The sequence below is a fragment of the Tachyglossus aculeatus genome, chromosome 2, assembly GCF_015852505.1.
Source record: "Tachyglossus aculeatus isolate mTacAcu1 chromosome 2, mTacAcu1.pri, whole genome shotgun sequence".
Classification (NCBI taxonomy): Eukaryota; Metazoa; Chordata; class Mammalia; order Monotremata; family Tachyglossidae; genus Tachyglossus; species Tachyglossus aculeatus.
The window spans coordinates 155,295,502-155,322,301 of record NC_052067.1 but is presented as its reverse complement, the minus strand read 5'-3'; the positions used below and the strand labels follow the sequence as shown (position 1 = coordinate 155,322,301).

The window sequence follows — 26,800 nt, the reverse complement described above, 5'->3', positions numbered from 1 at the left end:
AGCACCCCCATTTTTAGACTGTGAGCCCACTGTTGGGTAGGGACTGTCTCTATATGTTGCCAACTTGTACATCCCAAGTGCTTAGTACAGTGCTCTGCACACAGTAAGCGCTCAATAAATACGATTGATTGATTGATTGATTGATTGATTTTACAGATGAGAAGATTGAGACCCACAGAAGTGAAGTAATTTGCAAGCAATTTTCCCAGTGTAGATCTGGGACAGGAAGATGGACCTCTAGACTGTAAGCTCGTGGTGGGCAGGGAATGTGTCTGTTTACTGTTGTATCGTTTTCTCTCAAGCACTTAGTACGGTGCTCTGCACACAGTAAGAGCTCAATAAATACGATTGACTGATTGACTCACTCTAGCTGACTCTTGTCAGGAGGTCCTGCTCCAATCAATCAATCAATCAATCAATCGTATTTATTGAGCGCTTACTGTATGCAGAGCACTATACTAAGCACTTGGGAAGTACAAGTTGGCAACATATAGAGACAGTCCCTACCCAACAGTGGGCTCACAGTCTAGAAGGGGGACCTCCAGACCTTTAACATTCAGCCAGGCTCTAATAATAATAATAATAAAATAATAATGATATTTGTTAACTACTTACCATGTTCTAAGCGCTGGGGTAGATACAAGGTAATCAGGTTGCCCCACATGGGGCTCACAGTCTTAATCCCCATTTTACAGATGAGGTAAGTGAGGCACAGAGAAGTTAAGTGACTTGTCCAAAGTCACACAGCTGACCAGTAAGTCTCCCAGTTCCTAGCCCTCTTTGTTCCTCTCTCCTGCATGCACCTAGACCCCCTCCCTCTAGCTCTGAACAGCAGCTCTGTGTCTTCAAGGTCTTAGCTACCCCCACTTATATAATGACCTCTGTAGCCAGTCTCATCATTCATATGTTGCCCACTTGTACTTCCCAAGCGCTTAGTACAGTGCTCTGCACACAGTAAGCGCTCAACAAATACGACTGATCGATTGATTAAACCAGGGAGCAGTAGCTCCTCACAACAGCTAGGTCCAAACGTGGATCAGCAGCCAGTCTTACGTATACTTTTAAATGCCCTCCTCACAGCTAATATGTTGGCAGGCAACGCAGCCGTAGCCAAAGGTAAATATGGTGGAATTGTAAATAGTAAAAGAACAACAAGGTTTTTAGTTCTGCTTTTGTCAAACCGGACTTAGGCATTCTCTGTCTTCCCGTTTTAGACTGTGAGCCCACTGTTGGGTAGGGACTGTCTCTATACGTTGCCAATTTGTACTTCCCAAGCACTTAGTACAGTGCTCTGCATACAGTAAGTGCTCAATAAATATGATTGATTGATTTTAGACTGTGAACCCACTGTTGGGTAGGGACTGTCTCTATATGTTGCCAATTTCTACTTCCCAAGTGCTTAGTACAGTGCTCTGCACATAGTAACCGCTCAATAAATACGATTGAGGATGATGATGATGATGATTGATTGATTGATTGATTGAAGGTGAATCATAATCTAATAGGTATTCTCAGTCCTTACATTTTTGGTGAGACATTTGAAGGTGAATCATAATCTAATAGGTATTCTCAGTCCTTATATTTTTGGTGCGACTATGATAGATTTTTAATGTCTAAGTTAATGGCAAGACGAGGAGCTACTTGAGCATTGAGTTAGTCTCATATTAGCAGAGATTGCCGCTTCGTAACGTGGTTAATGTTTTGAAACTCTGCACCTCCGGTTTCTCTTTGAACCTGCTTCAGGAATCCTGCTGTCAGCATATCTCCCTGAAAGATGTGGAGAAATTAAAGCTCTGCCCCGACTTCATCCCCACTCTCCCCACAGTCACCCTGGGAGGTGTTGGCAGCCTCCACATCTTAGGCGACTCAGTGGCAGGACTGAGGGGAGTGTTGATTGAGCGTTTACTATGTGCAGAGCACTGTACTAAGCACTTGGGAGAGTACTCAGCGCTTAGAACAGTGCTTTGCACATAGTAAGCGCTTAATAAATGCCATCATTATTACTATATAACAGAGTTGGAAGACACATTCTCTGTATATATATATATATATATATATATGTATATATATATACATATATATATGCCAGCTGCTCCTGGAAAAACTCGCAGGCCAATCAGGAAGTTTACACATGACTGTAATCCATCTGCTTCTTGCCTGCTATGTGTTATTTATTGCTTCTCAGTGCCTCAGTTTCCTCATCTGTAAAGTGGGGGCTAAATACCTGTTTCCCCCTCATTCATTCATTCATTCATTCAGTCGTATTTATCGAGCGCTTACTGTGTGCAGAGCACTGTACTAAGAGCTTGGGAATTACAAGTCGGTAATATAGAGGCGGTCCCTACCCAACAACGGGCTCATCATCATCATCATCAATCGTATTTATTGAGCGCTTACTGTGTGCAGAGCACTGTGCTAAGCGCTTGGGAAGTACAAGTTGGCAACATATAGAGACAGTCCCTACCCAACAGAGGGCTCACAGTCTAAAAGTCTCATGTGAGCCCGTGTTGGTTAGGGACAGTCTCATGTGAGCCCATGTTGGGTAGGGACTGTCTCTATGTGTTGCCAACTTGTACTTCCCAAGCGCTTAGTACAGTGCTCTGCACACAGTAAGTGCTCAATAAATACGATTGATTGATTGATTGATTGATTGACTATGTCCAATCTGATCATTGTGTATATAAACCAGTCTTTAATACAGTACATTCATTCATTCAATCATATTTATTGAGCACTTACTGTGTGCAGAGCACTGTACTAAGTACTAAGCGCTTGGGAAGTACAAGTTGGCAACATTATAGAGACGGTCCTTACCCAACAACATGCTCACAGTCTAGAAGGGGGAGACAGGGAACAAAACAAAACATGTAGTCAGGTGTCAAGTCATCAGAATAAATAGAGGTAAAGTTAGATACACATCATTGATAAAGTAAATAGAATAGTAAATATGTACAAGTAAAATAAATAGAGTAATAAATCTGAACAAATATATATACAGGTGCTGTGGGGAGGGGAAGGAGGTAGGGGGGATGGGGGAGAGAGGAAAAAGGAGGCTTAGTCTGGGAACATTTTACAAATGTCATTATTATTATAATTGTTGGTCTATTCAGTTATTTGGCTAATAATTTTGGTTATTGTCAATGATAACGATAATAATAATAACTAAAATAACCTGACCGTCCAAGTTCAATAACTAATGGTCTAATGCGTTTGATGGATTGGAATAAAAATAGTAAGAGAAAGTCCCTGTCATTAGCTGGATAAGAAATCAGGTGTCAGTATTACTGTTAAGGCACACAGAGAAACCATGAATTTTTTTCAACCTGCCTAAAAATTTGCCCTGTAGCAGTTGTAATCACTAAGCAGCTGGTCTGTTTGATCAAGTATAATTCTTGCTGATAATTCAGGGTAGTCAGAACAAGGACACAGAATATATTTCACTGAACAAATGAGAAATTTTAGGTTCTAAAAGTAAATATATTAATAAAAATTTGAGCCAAAATCCATCATTTAATACTATTCTTTTTCATGTTCTAGCTGCATTATCCTTTGTACTGAAGAAGAGCAAAAGAAAAATTTTGTGGGCTAGTAAAAAATAGTTTGGGGCTAGAAGAAGTTGGCCTGTAAGTTTGCCAGAAGGCTTGAGATAGTTTTTTTTTAATTGTGTCTTTATATATGATCAATCAATCAATCGTATTTATCGAGTGTTTGCTATGTGCCAAACACTGTACTAAGAGCTTGGGAGTGTCCAATATAATGATACAACACGTTTATTATTGTTCCACTGTCCCTAATAAGATAGACCCATGTAAAACTGCAGAATAAGGATATTAATAGGGACATGTTCATTGGGTCTTTCTGAGCTTAATTCGATGACTGGAACTTTTTCCCCCTGCTAATTTGAAATTCTCACGACAGCTTTTGATACTGTGGCTCCATTTTTCATATTTCTGCATAAAATTGTAAAATGCTCATTGCGAAGCTATAGACTATTCATTTTGATTCCAACTTGAAGCCCACATCTAACTGGATCGATTTTCAAAGTGGTGTCCTGCTACCAACAGGAATTAATTCTCCTTCCATTGGATCAGGTCTGTTGCTTTGTTGTCTCTATTTATCTAGCCTTCCTGCCGTTGTTATTTATCTGTCTTTCCTAAGATGTCCAGAGTTTGAGAAGCTCAAAGTGAGTTGGGTCAGTGTCTGGAGGAGTGAAACCTAGATATCATCATCATCATCATCAATCGCATTTATTGAGCGCTTACTATGTGCAGAGCACTGTACTAAGCGCTTGGGAAGTACAAATTGGCAACATATAGAGACAGTCCCTACCCAACAGTGGGCTCACAGCCTAAAAGGGGGAGACAGAGAACAAAACCAAACATACTAACAAAATAAAATAAATAGGATAGATATGTACAAGTAAAATAAATAAATAAATAAATAGAGTAATAAATATGTACAACCATATATACATATATACAGGTGCTGTGGGGAAGGGAAGGAGGTAAGATGTAAGGTAAGATGGGGGGGATGGAGGGGGGATGAGGGGGACGAGGGGGACGAGGGGTCCCTCGACGAGAGGATGAGATATGGTAGAGAGATATGGTAGAGTCAGAAAAATAGCAAAGAAAGAGGAGACAGAGAACCTTCTGAGAAGGAAGAACTAGGGAGAGAGGGTGGATGGAAAGAAAATAGAGAGGAAGGAGAGTAAGAAAAGTGAGAACAGATGACTGATTTTTTTATGGTATTTGTTAAGCGCTTACTATGTGCCAGGCACTGTACTAAGCAACAAGCTAATAATAATAATAATCATGATGGCGTTTGTTAAGTGCTTACTATGTGCCGAGCACTATTCTAAGCGTTAGGGTAGATACGAGGAAATCAGGTTGTCCCATGTGGGACTCACAGTCTTAATCCCCATTTTATAGATGAGATAACTGAGGCACAGAGAAGCTGTCACTGTCCCAAAGCTGCACAGCTAAATGGTGGAGCCAAGACTAGAACCCGCGACCTCTGACTCCCCAGCCGGTGCTCTTTCCGCTAATTAACGCTGCTTCCCTCAGTCAGGTTGGACACAATCCCTGTCCCATATTGGGCTCACAATCTTAATCCCCATTTTACAGATGAAGTAACTGAGGCACAGAGAAGTGAAGTGACTTGTCCAAGGTCACACAGCAGACAAGTGCAGGGACGGGGGTTGGAACCCAGGCCCGGGCTCTAACCATTAGGTCACACTGCCTCTCCGGTTCTGGGTTTGCGTTTCTGGCACCCTCCGGCTTTTAATCCTCTCACGGTTTCAGGCTCTTTTAAATTTCTAGCTTCTTGGGTTGGGTGAGTGATGGCATCTGTGCTGGATATATGTAAACTTTTTGTATGACAAATCCTTGGGGAGCTGATATTCTTCTTTTAATATTAGATTTCCTCCTTTCGCGTCCTTCTGGCTCAAGAATGTGCTCAAGATACCTCCAAATGAGCCTGTCAGGTAGGTGACTTATTTGCCCGACTATTAAACGTTGAACTTGTTTAGCCTAATTGGCTGTCTGCAGTTTCTGTGGATGATCCGTTGACTGTTACATCGTTCTACGTTCCCTTCAGACACAAAACTCTGCCCTTTAGGTAAGTAACCACTCCGAGTCCCGTTATGTAATAATAATAATAATGATAATAATGAGGGCATTTGAGGCTCAGAGAGGCTTAGAGAAGCAGTGTGGCTCAGTGGAAAGACCCCGGGCTTTGAAGTCAGAGGTCGTGGGTTCAAATCCCGACTCCGCAAACTGCCAGCTGTGTGACTTTGGGCAAGTCACTTCACTTCTCTGGGCCTCGGTTACCTCATCTGTAAAATGGGGATTAAAACTGTGAGCCCCCCATGGGACAACCTGATCACCTTGTAACCTCCCCAGTGCTTAGAACAGTGCTTTGCACATAGTAAGAGCTTAACAAATACCATTATTATTATTATTATTATTATTATTATTTGTTAAACGCTTACTACGTGCCAAGCACTGTTCTAAACGCTGGGGAGGTTACACGGTGATCAGGTTGGCCCACGGCGGGCTCACAGTCTTCAACCCCATTTTACAGATGAGGGAACTGAGGCACAGAGAAGTAAAGTGACTTGCCCAAAGTCACACAGCTGACAATTGGCGGAGGCGGAATTTGAACCCATGACCTCTGACTCCAAAGCCCGGGCTCTTTCCACAGAGCCACGCTGCTTCGCCTGACACGTTTTTAAATTGGTTCTTCTGTAGACTTCTGTGTTGTTTTACTTTGCTGTGTTTTGAATGTTCAGAATGGAGGCGACCCTGTATTTCTTCCCACTTCCACATTACCGTGAATTGGTAAATGACACACTCGTTATATTTAGTGCTTACTAGGTGATAAACTCTGTGCTAAGTAAACACAACATGCAAGATAATAAAAATTGTGGTATTTTAGTGTTTACTATATGCCAAGAACTAAGGTACATACTCTACAATGCAGTCAGTAGCAGCATGGCCTAGTGTGTAGAGCACAGGCCTGGCAATCAGAAGAACCTGGGTTCTAATCCTGCCTCCACCACTTGTCTGTGGTGTGATTTGGGCAAATCACTTCACTTCTCTGTGACTCAGTTACCTCATCTGTAAAATGTGGATCAAGGCTATGAGCCCAGTGTGGGACAGGGACTGTTTCCAACCTGATTAGATTATATCTACCTTAGAAGCCCTTAGAACAGTTCTTCACATGTAATAATAATAATGACATTTATTACGTGCTTACTATGTGCAAAGCACTGTTCTCAGCGCTGGGGAGGTTACAAGGTGATCAGGTTGTCACACGGGGGGCTCACAGTCTTAGTGCCCATTTTACAGATGAGGTAACTGAGGCACAGAGAAATTAAGTGACTTGCCCAAAGTCACACAGCTGACAATTGGCAGAGCCGAGGTTTGAACCCTTGACCCCTGACTCCAAAGCCCGTGCTCTTTCCACTGAGCCACGCTGCTTCTCTGTAATATTCTCTGTAATATTCACATATATTGAGCACTTAACAAATACCATTATTATTATTATTGTTGTTGTTCATTCACTCATTAATTCAATCATATTTATTGAGTGCTCACTGTGTGCAGAGCACTATACAGAGAAGCAGTGTGGCTCAGTGGAAAAAGCACGGGCTTTGGAGTCAGAGGTCATGGGTTCAAATCCCGGCTCTGCCAATTATCAGCTGTGTGACTTTGGGCAAGTCATTTAACTTCTCTGGGCCTCAGTTACCTCATCTGTAAAATGGGGATTAAGACTGACAACCTGATCACCTTGTAACCTCCCCAGCGCTTAGAACAGTGCTTGGCACATAGTAAGCGCTTAATAAATGCTATCATTATTATTATTATTATTACTAAGCGCTTGGAAAGTGCAATTCGGCAACAGATAGAGACAATCCCTACCCAGCAACCGGCTCACAGTCTAGAAGAGGGGAGACAGACAACAAAACAAAACAAGGAGACCGGCATCGATAGCATCAAAATAGATAAATAGAATTATATATACACATCATTAATAAAATAAATAGAATAATAAATATACACAAGTGCTGGGGGGGGAGAAGGGGGTAAGGCAGAGAGAGGGAGTGATGGGGAGGGGAGGGAGAGCAGAGGAAAAGGGGGGCTCAGTCTGGGAAGGCCTCCTGGAGGAGGTGAGCTCTCAGTAGGGCTTTGAAGGGGGGAAGAGAGGTAGTTTGGTGGATGTGAGGGGGGAGGACATGGGCCGGGGGTCGATGGCGGGACAGGTGAGAAAGAGGCCCAGTGAGGAGGTGAGCGGCAGAGGAGCGGAGGGTGCGGGCTGGGCTGCGCTCCCACCATTTGTTGTTGTTGTTACTATTAATACAGTCAGATCAGACAGTCTCCGCCCCACATGGTTTCACAGTCAAAAGCGGGGAGGGAGACCGGTATTTAACCCCTGAGTAATCAATCAATCATATTCACTGAGTGCTCACTAGGTGCAGAGGACTGTACTTGGCATTTGGGAGAGTACATTAGAACAGAGTTGGTAGACATGTTCCCTGCCCATAATAATAATAATAATAATAATAATAATAATGATAATAGCATTTATTAAGCACTCACTATGTGCAGAGCACTGTTCTAAGCACTGGGGAATTTACAAGGTGATCAGGTTGTCCTCCGTGGGGCTCACAGTGTTAATCCCCATTTTACAGATGAGGTAACTGAGGCCCAGAGAAGTTAAGTGACTTGCCCAAAGTCACCCAGCTGACGAGTGGTGGAGCCGGGATTTGACCCCATGACCTCTGACTCCAAAGTCCAGGAGAAGCAGCAGGACCTGGGTTCAAATCCCTCCTCCGCCACCTGTCTGCCATGACCCTGGGCAAGTCACTTAACTTCTCTGTGCCTCAGCTGCCTCATAATAATAATAATAATAATGATGGCATTTATTAAGCACTTACTAAGTGCACAGCACTGTTCTAAGCGCTGGGGAGGTTACAAGGTGATCACAATCTTTTAGACTGTGAGCCCACTGTTGGGTAGGGACTGTCTCTATATGTTGCCAACTTGTACTTCCCAAGCGCTTAGCACAGTGCTCTGCACACAGTAAGCACTCAATAAATACGATTGATGATGATGATGATGATCAGGTTGTCCCAAAGGGGGCTCACAGTCTTAGTCCTCATTTTACAGATGAGGGACTGAGACACAGAGAAGTGAAGTGACTTGCCCAAAGTCACACAGCTGACAATTGGCGGAGCCGGGGTTTGAACCTATGACCTCTGACTCCAAAGACCGGGCTCTTTCCACTGATCCACACTGCTTCTGCTAATCTGTAAAATGGGGATCAAGAGTGTGAGCCCCATGTGGGATATGGACCGCGTCCAACCTGATTAGTGTGTATCTAACCCAGCGTTTAGTACAGTGCCTGGCACATAGTAAACACTTCACAAATACCATTTTAAAACAGGAAGGAGCTTACAGTCTAAAGGGGACTATTCCCCACTGTACAAATGAGAAAACTGAGATAAACAGTCCACACATGGCCCTTGCCCCTCACGGGTTTGCAGTCTAAGTGGGGGAAGTTGGATTCACAGAGCGCTAACAGTTGACTGTGAGCAAATATAAATGACAAATTCAGCATGTCAAAATTAAAGTGACATTGTTTAAATGAGAGGCTAAATGGTACCAGAAGGGGTAGACCTCCTCGTCCTCCTCCCTGCTTTGGGTAAACAGACCTTAGTTATAAACCACTGAATCCTTTCCTGCCCTGTACATGTGAGGATGGCAAGTTTTCTTTCCTGCGGAAAGCAGAGGAGCTAGGCTGACATCAGGCTGCGAACGGTGGCCCTTCATTTCTGCCAGGAAAAGTCCATGGAGATAATAATAATAATAATAATAATAATATTTGTTAAGCACTTACTATGTGCAAAGCACTGTTCTAAGCTCTGGGGAGGTAACAAGGTGATCAGGTTGTCCCACGGGGGGCTCACAGTTTTAATCCCCATTTTCCAGATGAGGGAACTGAGGCCCAGAGAAGTGAAGTGACTTGCCCAAAGTCACACAGCTGACAGTTGGCGGAGCTGGGATTTGAACCCATGACCTCTGACTCCAAAGCCCATGCCCTTTCCTCTGAGCCACGCTGCAGTGTGATCTATAGTAAGACTCCAGGAATAGGAGTCCAAAGACCTAACAGTCCCAGCTCTGTAATTTACCTGCTGTAAGACCGTAACTTTTTGGTGCCTCAGTTTCTTCATCTGCAGAATGAGGATTGAATACTTGTCCTCTCTCCCCCTTAGACTATGAGTCCCATGGAGAACACGGTAGACTGTAAACTTTTGTGAATGTGTTTGTGGTATTGTGGTGGTATTATTATACTGTACTCTCCCTACTCTGCCGCTTGTCAGCTGTGTGACTTTGGGCAAGTCACTTCACTTCTCTGCGCCTCAGTTACCTCATCTGTAAAATGCGGATTAAGATTGTGAGCCCTACTCTCCCAGGTGCTTAGTACAGTGCTCTGCACATGGTAAGCACTCAATAAATACAACTGACCGACTGACTGAATGTGTCCAATTTGATTGATTGTCTTGTTTTTACCTTATCAATCAATCAATCAATCATATTTATTGATTGATAAGGTAAAAACAAGACAATTAGTGCCTAAGACAGTGTTTGGCACATAGTAAGTGCTTAACAACAGGAGGCCTTCCCAGACTGAGCCCCCTCTTTCCTCTCTCCCTCATCCCCTCTCCATCTCCCCCGTCTTACCTCCTTCCCTTCCCCACAGCACCTGTATATATGTATATATGTTTGTACCTATTTATTACTCTATGTATTTATTTATTTATTTATTTTCCTTGTACATATCTATTCTATTTATTTTATTTTGTTAATACGTTTGATTTTGTTCTCTGTCTCCCCCTTCTAGACTGTGAGCCCACTGTTGGGTCAGGACTGTCTCTATATGTTGCCAACTTGTACTTCCCAAGCGCTTAGTACAGTGCTCTGCACACAGTAAGCGCTCAATAAATACAATTGATTGATTGATTGATTGATTGACTGATTGAACAAATACCACAATTACTATTATTATTCCAAGTCCTGGGCTACTTTCAGAATCTGCTGCTTCCTTAGGGAAACTTGCTGGAAGAATCAGTCGATCAATCTTATTTATTTAGTGCTTACTGCGTGCAGAGCACTGTACTAAGCACTTGGGAGAGTACAAAATAACAACATGAGACACATTCCCTGCCCAGTCAATCAAATTTATTGAGTGTTTATCCTGTGCAGAACACTGCAGTGATCCCTTGGGAGAGTATAATATAACAATATAACATTCCCTGCCCAGAATGAGTTTACAGTCTAGAGGGGAAGAGATCAGGAAAGCACCTGGGTGGGATTATAATTCATTTTTGTCTGACTGCTGGAAGCCAGTGGTCAAGCATTGTATTCTCCCAGGGCTTAGCATGCAGTGAGCACTCGATAAACCCTTCTGATTAATAATAATAATAATAATAATGGCATTTATTAAGCGCTTACTCTGTGCAAAGCACTGTTCTAAGCGCTGACTGACTGACAATCAGAAAATTCAGTGAAACAACATGGCCTAGGGGAAAAAGCCCAGGACTGAAAGTCAAGTGATCTGGGTCCTTGTTCTGTCACTTGCCCGCTACTGTGACCTGGGTAAGTTACTTATCTGCTCTGTGCCTCAAATCCCGCATCTGTAAAATGGGGATTAAGTGCCTGTTTTCCCTTCACCTTAAACTGTGAGCCTTGCGGGGGACCAGCACTGTGTCTGATCTGATTATCCTGGATCTACACGATACTTTATCACAGTGCTTGGCATGTAGTTAGCACTTAATATGTACTGTGAGATTACTATGTATATATGTTTGTACATATTTATTACTCTATTTATTTATTTAATTTACTTATACATATCTATTCTATTTATTTTATTTTGTTAGTATGTTTGGTTTTGTTCTCTGTCTCCCCCTTTTAGACTGTGAGCCCACTGCTGGGTAGGGACTGTCTCTATATGCTACCAACTTGTACTTCCCAAGCGCTTAGTACAGTGCTCTGCACACAGGAAGCGCTCAATAAATACGATTGATGATGATGATGATGATGCTTAGCTTTCAGGGGCCAAATGCGGGTTGTCAGTTCTTGGGATGGTATAGGAAACCAAGGGACCTGGAGACAGTTCCCTGAATAAGCCCTCATTTCCTCTTTGTTCACCCCCTTCTACGTCCCCCTTCCCCTTGGCGTAGTGGATAGAACACAGGTCTGAGAGTCAGAATCAATCAATCAATCAATCAATCGTATTTATTGAGCGCTTACTGTGTGCAGAGCACTGTACTAAGCGCTTGGGAAGTACAAGTTGGCAACATATAGAGACGGTCCCTACCCAACAGTGGGCTCACAGTCTAGAAGGATCATTCATGGGTTCTATTCCCTGCTCTGCCAATTGCTTGCTGTGAGACCTAGGGTAAGTCACTTTACTTCTCTGGGCCTCAGTTTCCTCATCAGTAAAATGGGGATTGAAACTGTGAGCCCCGCATGGTACAGGGACTGTGTCCAACCTGATTAGCTTGTATTACCCCAGTGCTTAGTACTGTGTCTTGCACATAGTAAGCGCTTAACAAATACCATAATTATTTATTGGATTTGCATCCTTCTTTCACCCTTCCCTCAGCCTCACAGCACTCCCTTTGCCTCAGTTACCTCACCTGTAAAATGGGGATTAATAATAATAAGAATAATAATAATGGCATTTATTAAGTGTTTACTATGTGCAAAGCACTGTTCTAGGCACTGGGGAGGTTACAAGGTAATCAGGTTGTCCCCTGTGGGGCTCACAGTCTTCATCCCCATTTTACAGATGAGGGAACTGAGGCACAGAGAAGTTAGGTGACTTGCCCAAAGTCACACAGCTGACAATTGGCGGAGCCTGGATTTGAACCCATGACTTCTGACTCCAAAGCCCGGGCTCTTTCCACCGAGCCATGCTGCTTCTTTAAGACTGTGAGCCCCATCTGGAACAATCTGATTACCTTATATCTACCCCAGCACTTAGAACAGTGCTTGGCACACAGTAGGCACTTAACAAATAGGCCTTAACAGGCCTTCCCAGTTCCCCTCCTCCCCCTCTCCATCCCCCCGCCTTACCTCCTTCCCTTCCCCACACCACCACCTGTATATATGTTTGTACGTATTTATTACTCTATTTATTTATTTATTTTACTTGTACATATTTATTCTATTTATTTTATTCTGTTAATATGTTTTGTTTTGTTCTCTCTTTCCCCCTTCTAGACTGTGAGCCCACTGTTGGGTAGGGACCGTCTCTATATGTTGCCAACTTGTACTTCCCAAGCGCTTAGTACAGTGCTCTGCACACAGTAAGTGCTCAATAAACATGATTGAATGAATGAATGAATGAATGAACAAATACCATCATCATTATTATTATTATTATTATACATATCCGTAATTTGTTTATATCAATCAATCAATCGTATTTATTGAGCACTTACTGTGTGCAGAGCACTGTTTATATGTACATACAATACATAATAAATGCTTAGTTCAGTGCTCTGCACACAGTAAGCTCTCAATAAATACAACTGAATGAATAATAATATGTCTCCAACTCTAGACTGTAAGTTTCCTGTGGGCCGGGAATTTACCCATCATCATCATCATCAATCGTATTTATTGAGCGCTTACTATGTGCACAGCACTGTACTAAGCGCTTGGGAAGTACAAATTGGCAACATATAGAGACAGTCCCTACCCAACAGTGGGCTCACAGTCTAAAAGGGGGAGAAGTAAGCACTTAATAAATGCCATTGTTATTATTATTATTACCTACCAACTCTTGTTATATTGTACTCTACCAAGCACTTAGTACAGCTCTCTGCACACAGAAAGCTTTCAATAAATATGATAGATTGATTGAGTTCTTGATCATCTAAAATGCTAAAAAATGATGGTGTTTATTAAGTGCTTCCTATGCGCCATGCACTGTAGGGTGTAAACTGCTTGTGGACAGGGAATCTGTCTACCAACTCTTATATTGTACTCTCCTAAGCACTTAGTACAGTGCTCTGCACCCAGTAAGCGTTCAATAAATACAGTTGATTAATGAGTTGAAGCATTGTGTGAAGCCCTGGGGCAGATATGAGGTAATTAGATTGAACCCAGTCCCCAGCCCACACTGGGCTTACAGTTTCAGTGGGAGGGACAATCGCCTAATTGTCAAAGGCTCCTGAAAAGGTAAATTCATTCATTCATTCATTCAGTCGTATCTATTGAGTGCTTACTGTGTGCAGGGCACTGTACTAAGCACTTGGAAAGTACAATCCTCCAGAGAGGTAAAAAAAAAGGACTCTCCCTGTTTCCCTCCATGACTTATCAGCAGCGGTTCAGCCTTCAGGTTGATTTCAATTTATTGCGTCTACAAATATTTCCTTTTCTAAGCTTTTGACTTTGTCATCGGGCCCAAGGGAAAGGGACGGGGAGATAACCCGGTAGAAAGGAATCGTTCCTGGTACGTCCAAGTTTTCAGGTGTCTTGCCCTCATAAACCATATTTTTTCCTTTTGATGGAAGGAGTGTTGCCAACTTGTACTTCCCCAGCGCTTAGTACAGTGCTCTGCACACAGTAAGCGCTCAATAAATACGATTGAATGAATGAATGAATGAGTGCTAGGCCGAATGACCTCTTAGGACATCAGAATGAGGAACAGAGACTTGGCCCGGAGATCTGGTTAGGATGGCAGTGCGATGATTGCTTTGTGTCCCTTTTTAAATGATGTTACCTCTCTGTGCTTTCGTTTTTCCATCTGTAAAATCCAGATAAAAAGACTTGGCACTTACCCCACCTTCCGGGGGATATTGTGAGGATTAATGAGCAAGAGTTTACAAAGCCCTGGGACTTTCAGAGGCAGGATTATGATAGATTGCATTTATTGCATACCTCCTGTGCATTGCACACTGACCTCACTGCTCTTCTCCCGCACAGTAACCTCATGTTCATTTTTCTAAATTCATCATTCTGATTGCAAAACAAAACTCCCCGTCTCTCTCTCGCTTTTCTTCCCTTCTCTGAACCATTTCTGTCTCATTTAGTTACAGCGAACTTGCATTCATGTCAGCTAGGTATCTGTTATTTATACTTTTTTATGGTATTTGATAAGCACACGAGAAGCAGCGGGGCCTAGTGGATACAGCACAGCCTGGGAGTCAGAAGGACCTGAGTTCTAAGCCTGGCTCTGCCACTTGTCTGCTGTGTGACCTTGGGCGAGTCACTTAATGTTTCTGTGCCTCAGTTACTTCATCTGTAAAATGAGGATTAAGTCCGTGAGCTCCGAGTGGGACACGGAATATATCCAACTTGATTTGCTCGTATCTACCCCGGCGCTTAGTACACAGAGTCAGCCCACTATTGGGTAGGGACTGTCCCTATATGTTGCCAACCTGTACTTCCCAAGCGCTTAGTACAGTGCTCTGCACACAGTAAGCGCTCAATAAATACGATTGATGATGATGATGTTCAACAAATACCATAAAAAAGCACTTACTGTGTGCCAGGCACTGTACTAAGTGCTGGGGTAGATACATGCTAATCGGGAAAGACCCAGCCAATGTCCCATGTGAGGCTACAGTGGTGATGATGATGATGATGATGATGATGGCATTTGTTAAGCGCTTACTATGTGCAAAGCACTGTTCTAAGCGCTGGGGAGGTTACAAGGTGAATCAGGTTGTCCCATGGGGGGCTCACAGTCTTAAACCCCATTTTACAGGTGAGATAACTGAGGCACAGAGAAGATAAGTGACTTACCCAAAGTCACACAGCTGACAATTGGAGGAGCCAGGACTTGAACCCATGACCTCTGACTCCAAAGCCCGTGCTCTTTTCCACTGAGCCACGCTGCTTCTCCAATTATATTAAGAACACATTTTAATGCTGTGGATCAACTGGATCTCAATACCTCATGTACCTTTAGATTGACAAAGGGCATATATGAACATAAAACGAGCAGCATTTTGAATTGGTGCCTGATTAATTCATATGCCAAAGGGTATCATTTATGTTCAATCCCCATTTTACAGATGAGGTAACTGAGGCACAGAGAAGTCAAGTGACTTGCCCAAGGTCACACAACGGACAAGTAGCAGAGCCAGGATTAGAACCAAGGTCCTTCGGACTCTCAGGTCTGTGCTCCATCCTTTAGGCCATGCTGAATCTCACTAGTGGCATAGTTTTTTCTGCTGTTACCTATTTTGCTGCATTTTGTTGCATTTTGCTTGCTGCATACCTATCTTGCTCCATCCCCAGACTGAGCCCCCTCCTTCCTCTCCCCTTCTTCCCCCTCCCCATCGCCCCCGCCTTACCTCCTTCCCCTCCCCACCGCACTTGTATATATGTATATATGTTTGTACATATTTATTTATTACTCTATTTTATTTGTACATATTTATTCTACTTATTTCATTTTGTTAATGTTTTGTTTTGTTCTCTGTCTCCCCCTTCCAGACTGTGAGCCCACTGTTGCATAGGGACCGTCTCTATATGTTGCCAACTTGTACTTCCCAAGTGCTTAGTACAGTGCTCTGCACACAGTAAGCGCTCAATAAATACGATTGAATGAATGAATGAATTTTTAAACGATGCAAGCTAATCTTTTAATAGTCAAATGTCTACCACCTTGGGGGAAGTGGAGAAGCAGCGTGGCTCAGTGGAAAGAGCCCAGGCTTTGGAGTCAGAGGTCATGGGTTCAAATCCCGGCTCCACCACTTGTTAGCTGTGTGACTTTGGGCAAGTCACTTCACTTCTCTGGGCCTCAGTTGCCTCATCTGGAAAATGGGGATGAAGACTATGAACCCCCCGTGGGACAACCTGATCACATTGTAACCTCCCTAGCACTTAGAACAGTGCTTTGCACATAGTAAGTGCTTAATAAATGCTATTATTATTATTATTACTACCTAGCTTCACATTCTTGGGTTAGTGTTTCGAGTTTCATTAGCAATTGACCAATTTTTAGATTTTCCTCCATTTCCTCAGATTTTCCTCCTGAAATCTTCCACACGAAGTACTACAATCTTGAAAATAGCTGCTCACCAAGAAGACTGAGTATCTTTTCCCACAAAAGTAGTTTGCTGTAGTGACTGTCGACAGCTGCTGCCTTCTTTATCTAGGAGGGGAAAAAATGTTTTTCCACTCCAAGATCCCTGTCTTGAGGAGGGGGCTCACAAAGTGAGATTGCTTCATTCACTTCTTTACCCCCTGCCCCAAGCGATTCCAAATCCAAGATCTCAAGACCATTTCTTGGATCAAGTGGGTAGTTGGATTAGAGAGCGGCACTGTTTTAATCTTCATAGTTTTTCATACATGGAAGTATCTTAAGGAAAATTTGATCTATGATGTGACATGAATGTGAGCCCGTTGTTGGGTAGGGACCGTCTCTATATGTTGCCAACTTGTACTTCCCAAGCGCTTAGGACAGTGCTGTGCACACAGTAAGCGCTCAATAAATACGATTGAATGAATGAATGAATGAACTGGTAACTTTCCTAAGTTTTATAGCTGTTGAGTGGTATTTTCCTTCTGGTGGCTCAGTGGAAAGAGTTCGGGCTTTGGAGTGAGAGGTCGTGGGTTCAAATCCCGGCTCCACCAACTGTCAGCTGTGTGACTTTGGGCAAGTCACTTCACTTCTCTGGGCCTCAGTTACCTCATCTGTAAAATGAGGATTCAAACTGTGAGCCCCTGCTGGGACAACCTGATCACCTTGTAACCTCCCCAGTGCTTAGAACAGTGCTTTGCACATAGTAATCGCTTCATAAGTGCCATCATCATTATTATTATTATTCTGGTGTTTGTTTTGGTATCCATCAGATTGAATATTCTATGTAACTTCCTTCCAGTCCAAGTGCTTTTGATGTGAGTTTAAATATTCCTACCCTGGGGAATATTCTTGCCCTGCTTATATAATAATATTTTTTATGGTGATTGTTTATGGTGATTGTTTTTTATTTTTTTTATGGTGATAGTTGTGCAACAATGTGCCAGACATCATTCTAAACATTGGGGTAGATAATAATAGTGGCATTTGTTAAGTGCTTACTGTGTGCTAGGCACTGTTCTAAGTGCTGGGGGAGATACAAGCAAATCAGCTTGGACACAGTCCCTGTCCCACAAGGGATTCACAGTCTTAATCCCCATTTTACAGATGAGGTGACAGGCACAGAGAAGTTAAGTTTCCCAAAGTCACACAGCAGGTAAGTGACAGATCTGAGATTAGAACTCAGGTCCTTTGACTCCCAGGCCTGTTTTTTTTCTACTAGAGCTGCCTGCATTTTCAGAGCCAATGCAGCCCACTGTTGGGTAGGGACTGTCTCTATATGTTGCCAATTTATACTTCCCGAGCGCTTAGTACAGTGCTCTGCACACAGTATGTGTTCAATAAATACGATTGATTGATTGATTGATTGATGGCGAAATCCCAACTCATGTTTGGGAGTAGCTGAAAAGACAAATACATATAATCCCACACTCTTCCTTGCACCCTGTGTGTGTTGGAAAAGACAGGTTTCTTGTGGCACAGATGGCTCACCAATAATAATAATAGTAATAATGTTATTTGATAATAATAATAATAATAATGTTGGTATTTGTTAAGCGCTTACTACGTGCCAAGCACTGTTCTAAGCGCTGGGGTAGATACACGGTAATTAGGTTGTCCCATGTGGGGCTCACGGTCTTAATTCCCATTTTACAGATTACACATTTTACAGATTTCATTCGCTCGCTCATTTGACTGCATTTATCGAGAGCTTACCTGGTGCCCGGCACTGTACTGAGCGCTGGGGCCAGTACGACACAACGATAATACATTGCCTGCCCATTTGGGCACTGTACCTTAGTAATAATAATAATAGTGATGGTATTTGTTAAGCACTTACTATGTGCAAAGCACGGTTCTAAGCACTGGGGAGGATACAAGGTGATCAGGTTGTCCCACGTGGGGCTCACGGTCTTAATCCCCATTTTACAGATGAGGTAACTGAGGTGCAGAGAAGTGAAGTGACTTGATACAAGGTGATCAGGTTGTCCCACAGGGGGCTCATAGTCTTAATCCCCATTTTACAGATGAGGTAACTGAGGCACAGAGAAGTGAAGTGACTTGCCCAAAGTCACACAGCTGACAAGTGGCGGAGCTGGGATTTGAACCCGTGACCTCTGACTCCAAAGCCCAGGCTCTTTCCACTGAGCCACGCTGCTTCGCTTGTACAGTTGGGGTGTTGGGGTGGATACAAGATAATCAGACCAGACACAGTCCCTGTCCCACATGGGGCTCACAGACCAAGTAGGAAGGAGAACAGGTATTGAACCCCCTTTTAACAGATGAGAAAACAGAGGTCCAGATATATGATTTATCCAGCCCAGTGGCCGATCTGGGATTAGAACCCAGATCCTCTGACACCCCAGGCATGCACTTTTTCCACTGCTCTGCACACAGTAAACGCTCAATAAAATACGATCGAATGAATGAAGAAAATGCTCCTCATTCATTCATTCATTCAATCGTATTTATTGAGCGCTTACTGTGTGCAGAGCACTGTACTAAGCGCTTGGGAAGTACAAGTCGGCAACATATAGAGACGGTCCCTACCCGACAGCGGGCTTACAGTCTAGAAGGGGGCTCACATCTCCAGTTGAGCTGCTCTACGCAATTACATCCCACATCACAGGGAAGTCAAAGCCGACCGTGGCACTGTCTTGGTGGCTCAGTGGAAGGAGCACGGGCTTTGGAGTCAGAGGTCATGGGTTCGAATCCCGCTCCACCACATGTCTGCTGTGTGACCTTGGGCAGGTCATTTAACTTCTCTGAGCCTCAGTTATCTCATCTGTAAAATGGGGATTAAGACTGGGAGCCCCACGTGGGACAACTTGGTCATCTTGTATCCCCCCCAGCGATTAGAACAGTGCTCTGCACATAGTAAGCGCTTAACAAATGCCATCATTATTATTATTATTTGGAGTTTGCTCCCTGCATTTTCCATGGCTGTGGCATGGTGCCCTGAGCACAGACGGTGACCCTGTTGTTGGGTAGGTATCTGTTGCCAAATTGTAATAATAATAATAATAATAATGATGGCATTTATTAAGCACTTCCTATGTGCAAAACACTGTTCTAAGAGCTGAGGTGGATACAAGGTGATCAGGTTCATTCATTCATTCATTCAATCGTATTTACTGAGCGCTTACTGTGTGCAGAGCACTGTACTAAGCGCTTGGGAAGTACAAGTTGGCAACATATAGAGACGATCCCTACCCAACAGTGGGCTCACAGTCTAGGAGGTTGTCCCACGTGGGGCTCACATTCTTAATCCCTATTTTCCAGATGAGTTAACTGAGGCACAGAGAAGTCAAGTGACTTGCCCCGTGGCTCAGTGGAAAGAGCACAGTCTTTGGAGTCAGAGGTCATGAGTTCAAATCCCGGCTCCGCCACTTGTCAGCTGTATGACTTTGGGCAAGTCACTTCACTTCTCTGTGCCTCAGTTCCCTCATCTGTAAAAATGGGGATGAAGACTGTGAGCCCCACGTGGGACAACCTGATCACCTTGTAACCTCCCCAGTGCTTAGAACAGTGCTTTGCACATAGTAAGCGCTTAATAAATGCCATTATTATTATTATTATTATTGCCCAAAGTCACACAGCAGACAAGTGGCGGGATGGGGATTAGAACCCACGACCTCTGACTCCCAAGCCCGGGCTCTTTCCAATCAATCAATCAATCGTATTGAGATTGATTGGCCCAGAGAATTGAAGTGACTTGTCCAAGGTCACACAGCCGGCAAACGGTGGAGACTGTGAGCCCACTGTTGGGTAGGGACTGTCTCTATATGTTGCCAACTTGTACTTCCCAAGCGCTTAGTACAGTGCTCTGCACACAGTAAGCGCTCAATAAATATGATTGATTGATTGATTGATTGATTGGAACCCGGGTCCTTCTGACTCCCTTAGGCCTATCTATTCATTCATTCATTCATTCAATTCAACCATATTTATTGAGCACTTACTGTGTGCAGAGCACTGTACTAGGCGCTTGGGAAGTACAAGTTGGCAACATATAGAGACGGTCCCTACCCAACAACGGGCTCACAGTCTATCCCAGGCCACACTTCTTCTCCGGGGATAGACCTAGTGATGATAGGTTATTTTCCTTTCCAGGACACCATTTATACAGAACTTCCTGCTTCCTCCAATATTAATTTACTAATAAAAGACTCTTATTTAAGAGCATGAAAATGTTAATAAAGCAAAATGGAGCCATTTCCTAGCCTTGTTAATTCTTTTTAAAACATATCCTGAAGGTTATGAGATTGTCTCAGTTTTACTGACTTAATTCCCCCAAATTATTTCAGTTCAGCCGAACTGGCCTTTCAAGGAATAATAAGATTAATGGTATTTGTAAGTGGTTACTATGGGGCACGTACAGTAAAGGCAGGTAGGACACAGTGTCTAGTCTATCACAGCTAATCAATCAATTATTGGTATTTACTGAGTGCTTACTGTGTGCAGGTCACTGCACTAAGCACTTGAGAGAGTTCAGTACAATAGAGTTGGGAGACACATTCCCTGCCCACATGGAGCTTACAGTCTAAGATGGAGGGAGAAGATAATAGCCCACTGTTGGGTAGGGACTGTCTCTATATGTTGCCAACTTGTACTTCCCAAGCGCTTAGTACAGTGCTCTGCACACAGTAAGCTCTCAATAAATACAATTGATGATGATGATGATGATAATAACAAAATAGTAATAGTAGTAATAACTATGGTCTTTGTTAAGTATTTACTATATGTTAAGCAGCCAGTCAATCACCGTACTGAGCGCTTGGTTAATACACTCATCCCAGCCCACCCAGATTACTGTATCAGTCTACACTTCACTCTGCTGCCCGGATCATTTATCTATAAGGAGGGCTCTGTGGCTCAGGGGTTAGAGCACTGGTCTTGTAAACCAGGGGTCGTGAGTTCGAATCTCGCCCGGGCCTTTGTCCATTTTTGACAGGCCTCATTTTTTCTAGAGAAGCAGCGTGGCTCAGTGGAAAGAGCACGAGCTTTGGAGTCAGAGGTCATGGGTTCGAATCCCTGCTCCACCACATGTCTGTTGTGTGACCTTGGGCAAGTCACTTAACTTCTCTGAGCCTCAGTTACCTCATCTGTAAAATGGGGGTTAAGACTGTGATCCCCACATGGGACATTTTACTCACCTTGTATCATCATCGTCAATCATCATCGATCGTATTTATTGAGCGCTTACTGTGTGCAGAGCACTGTACTAAGCGCTTGGGAAGTCCAAGTTGGCAACATATAGAGACAGTCCCTACCCAACAGTGTGGGCTCACAGTCTAAAAGGGGGAGACAGAGAACAAAACCAAACATACTAACAAAATAAAATAAATAGAATAGATATGTACAGCTAAAAGGTGGGGTAGGATTAATGCTTGGATTAATCCATCCATTCATCAATCGTATTTATTGAGCACTTACTGTGTGCAGAGCACTGTACTAAGCGCTTGGGAAGTCCAAGTTGGCAACATATAGAGACAGTCCCTACCCAACAGTGGGCTCACAGTCTAAAAGGGGGAGACAGAGAACAAAACCAAGCATACTAACAAAACAAAATAAATAGAATAGATATGTGCAAGTAAAATAAATAAATAGAGTAACAAATATGTACAAACATATATACATATAGGTATCCCCCCCAGTGCTTAGAACAGTGCTTTGCACATAGTAAGCGCTTAACAAATGCCATTATTATTATTACTATAAAATCATTCAGGACATGTCACCCCCTTCCTAAAAAAACTCCCATGGTTGCCCATCCACCTCGGCATCAATCAAAAACTCCTCCCCATCGGTTTTAAAGCACTCAGTCACCTTACCCCCTCCTACCTCACCTGGCTACTCTCTTACTACTCACCCAACCTGCAAACTTTGCTCCTCTAATACTAACCCTCCCACTGTACGTCGATCTCATCTATCTCACTGCCAACCCCTCGCCCAAGTCCTGCCCCTTTCCTGGACCACCTCCCTCCTCAATTCCAACAGAAAATTAATCTCTCCGGCTTCGAAGCCTTATTGAAGACACATCTCTCTCAAGAGGCCTTCCCTGACTAAACCCCAAACTTCCTTCTGCATTGACCCGACTCGCTCCTTTTGTTCTCCGTCCCCTCCCCAGCCCCCCAGCACTATGTACATATCTGAATTTATTTATATTAATGTCTGTCTCCCCCATCTAGATTGTAAACTCGTTGTGGGCAGGGAATGTGCATGTTTATTGTTGCGTTGTACTCTCCCGAGCACTTACCACAGTGATCTGCACACAGTAAGCACTCATAGAATTTAAATATAATTCAGTGACTATGATACATTAGAGCTGGTAGACCTGTGCTCTACCCACAAGGAGCTTGGAGTCTAACTAAGTACTGGGGTAGGTACAATGCTAAGCACTTAGTACCGTGCTCTGCACACAGTAAGCGCTTAATAAATACAATTAATTGATCTGATATAGTCCCTATCCTTCCTGGGGCTCACAGTCCAAGCCTGAGGAAGAACGAATATTTAATTTTCATTTTGCAGGCGAGGAACAGAGGTTCACAGAAGTGAAGTGACTTGCCCCAGGCCACAAAGCACGATGTTGCGGAACTGAGAAGCAGCATGGTGCAGTGGACAGAACACGGGCCCGGGAGTAGGAAGGTCTTGGGTTCTAATCCTGGCTCCTCCACTTGTCTGCTGCATGACCTTGGGTAGGTCACTTCACTTCTCTGTGCTTCAGTTCCCTCATCTGTAAAATGGGGATTGAGACTGTGCGCTCTATGTGTCCAACCCGATTTGCTTGTGTCCACCCCAGCGCTCAGTACAGTGCCTGGCACATAGTAAGCGCTTAAATATCATCACCATAATAATGATAGTAACTATTATTATTATGACTGCAGCAGGATGCCAGTATTGTGCTGTAGTAGCATGATTTGGCAGGCAGTGGACTTGGCCACTCTACCAAGACCACTGTACAGTCCCCCTGTACTGTACAGTGCCACTGTACCCCTGGCCTTGTACCCAGAGCCACTGTGCCCCTCGGTGCCCACATTCGCCCGCTGTCCTTCAGGGTTCCAGTAGCATGGCATAGTCTAATGGTAGTCACCTGTCTAAGTTTGACCTGGGGGAAAAAGAAAGCAATAGAGTAAGGTCTCCGCTATCTACTAATCAGAGCTGCAAATGGTAATAATGATGGCGTTTATTAAGCACTTACTATTTTCAAAGCACTGTTCTAAGCACTGGGGAGGTTACAAGGTGATCAGGTTGTCCCATGAGGGGCTCACAGTCTTCATCCCCATTTTACAGGTGAGGTGACTGAGGCACAGAGAAGTTAAGTGACTTGCCCAAAGTCACACAGCTGACAACTGGCAGAGCCGGGATTTGAACCCATGCCCTCTGACTCCAAAGCCCGCGCTCTTTCCACTGAGCCACGCTTGCTCATAGCAATCACCATCATTAATTCTGAAGCATCCTCAGCATGCCAGGCACAGTGTGGAATGCTCAAAGCTACAGCTCCTGCCAAATGAGGTATTGAATTCTAAAGCCTTTTCCTCCAAAAAAAAATCAGAGATGATCCATGTTTGATTTTCAGATACTGCTTAAAAATGTGTTCAGATCTTCATTCTCCAAAAAGATCCGTTAGGCTGTAAGCTCCTTGAGGGCAGAGAGCATGTCTACCAACAGTGTTGTACTCTCCCAATCAATCAATCAATCAATAGTATTTATTGAGTGCTTACTGTGTGCAGAGCACTGTACTAAGCGCTTGGGAAGTACAAGTTGGCAACTTATAGAGACAGGCTCACAGTCTAAAAGTGCTTAGTACAATGTTCTGCACACAGTAAGCGCCTTGATAAATATGACCAATTGATTGAACTGTCACTGGGAAGTTTTCTTTAAACCAAGCCCGTTGTCTTTCCTTCTAAAGGAAACGGGCAGAGCCCTTAGAAACTTTTCACAAATATAAATTTTTGTATTGACTTACAAAAGATAAAAAAACAACGTGAACATTGTAATGCTGCTACATTTCTAAGAAAAATAGCTTTGTATGAAATCACCACGATTATTTAATATCAGTGATGGAGAAGAGGTAATTAGTATGTACTACGATGAGCTGACTCATTAAAGGACAGCGGGTCACTGTTCTTAAGCCTTGCTCAAGTTCTGCAAATTTTGCAGAAATCTAATTTATCCTAAAATATGTATTCAACAGCTAGTTTATTAACTATATAAAATGCTTTGTTCTTTGCATTTTTAAAAGGACAAATGTCACGAAAGGTTTTCTAGGTGGGAAGAAATCTTAGCGTTTCAACCATAAATATTCTGGCTGTGGGACCAGAAACATTTATTCTCAGCAACATTATTATGAGATTTTTAGGAACGGGAGTAAATGCTGACCTTGGGCCTCCTGGCATGAATATGCTAATAGCCACTGACCCACTCCATTTCTGGATTGTGGATTTTTTGCTCCAACATTTCTACAAGAACTTGGAAGTGACAGTTGGCCAGAAGCAAAATCCCGGGATTGTTTTAGCAGTCCGTGAGCCGAGAGAAAACCAGTAGAAGTGCGGAGGAGTGGGGAGGAGAGAGCCATTTTTAGGATCTGTTTGGGCTTGGATGCCCGTGTATGCTGTTATTGTTCAATTAATCCAGGGATACCGGAAGACGGTGACTATAGCAAATTATTTTGCAGGTTTATTTATATAACAAGATAATTAACATATATTAAAACATTCTCTGTATCCAGTTATTGTAAGCAGCAGCAGCAATGTAAGTGCACACACTTCTTCCCTTGAATCAATCCATCAATCGTATTTATTGAGCACTTACTGTTTTCAGATAAACTGTACTAAGTGCTTGGGAGCGTACAGTACAACAAGGGTGGTAGATGCGTTCTCTGCCCAGAGAGTGCTTAGAGTCTAGACAGGGAGACAGACATAAATATAAATAAATTATGGATATGTGCATAAGTGCTGTCCTACTGAGAGCTCACCTCCTCCAGGAGGCCTTCCCAGACTAAGCCTCCTTTTTCCTCTCCCTCCCCATCCCCCCCGCCCTACCTCCTTCCCGTCCCCACAGCATCTGTATATATGTTTGTACAGATTTATTACTCTATTTTATTTGTACATATTTACTATTCTATTTATTTCGTTAATGATGTGCATCTAGCTTTACTTCTATTTATTCTGATGACTTGACACCTGTCTGCATGTTTTGTTTTGTTGTCCGTCTCCCCCTTCTAGACCGTGAGCCCGTTGTTGGGTAGGGACCGTCTCTATGTGTTGCCAACTTGTACTTCCCAAGCACTTAGTACAGTGCTCTGCACACAGTAAGCGCTCAATAAATACGATTGAATGAATGAATGCTGTGGGACTGAAGGAGGGGTGAATAAAAGTTGTAAATCCAAGTGCAAGAGTGAGGCAGAATGGAGTGGCAGTCGAGGAAATGAGGGCTTGGTTGGGAAAGGCCTCTTTGAGGAGATGGGGCTTCAGTAAGGCTTTGAAGCAGGGGAGAGTAATTGTCTGTCGGGTGTGAGGAAGGAGGGGGTTCCAGGTCAGAATGAAGATGTGGGTGAAGGCATGGTGAGATAGAGGAGATGAGCTACTCCGAGTAGGTTGGCTGGGTCATAGTAGGAAATCAGAGAGGAAAAACAGGAGCGGGAAAGGTATTTAAGTGCTTTATACCCTACGGTAAGGGGTTTTTATTTGATGTGGAGGTCGATGGGTAATACGATTGATACGATTGATGATGACGATGATGGGTAACCACTGGAGGTTATTGAGGAGTGGGGAAGCATGGAATGAACTTATTCAGGCAGCAGAATTTAGTATGGATTGGAGTGGGGAGAGACAGGAGGCGGGGAGGTCAACAAGGAGGCTGATACAGTAATAAAGGTGGGGTAGGATAAGTGCTTGGATTAATCCATCCATCCATCAATCGTATTTATTGAGCGCTTACTGTGTGCAGAGCACTGTACAAGTACAAGTTGGCAACATATAGAGACAGTCCCTACCCAACAGTGGGCTCACAGTCTAAAAGGGGGAGACAGAGAACAAAACCAAGCATACTAACAAAATAAAATAAATAGAATAGATATGTACAAGTAAAATAAATAAATAAATAGAGTAATAAATATGTACAAACATATATACATATATACAGGTGCTGTGGGGAAGGGAAGGAGGTAAGATGGGGGGATGGAGAGAGG

The 26,800-nt window shown here is 43.3% G+C and overlaps 1 non-coding gene across 1 annotated transcript; it reads left to right on the top strand.

The window, feature by feature from the left end:
* The first annotated feature begins 21,472 nt into the window (after positions 1 to 21,472).
* TRNAT-UGU lies at positions 21,473 to 21,545 on the top strand. The gene has a single exon. It is a non-coding gene; the product is annotated as a tRNA-Thr (tRNA).
* The last annotated feature ends 5,255 nt before the right edge of the window (positions 21,546 to 26,800 follow it).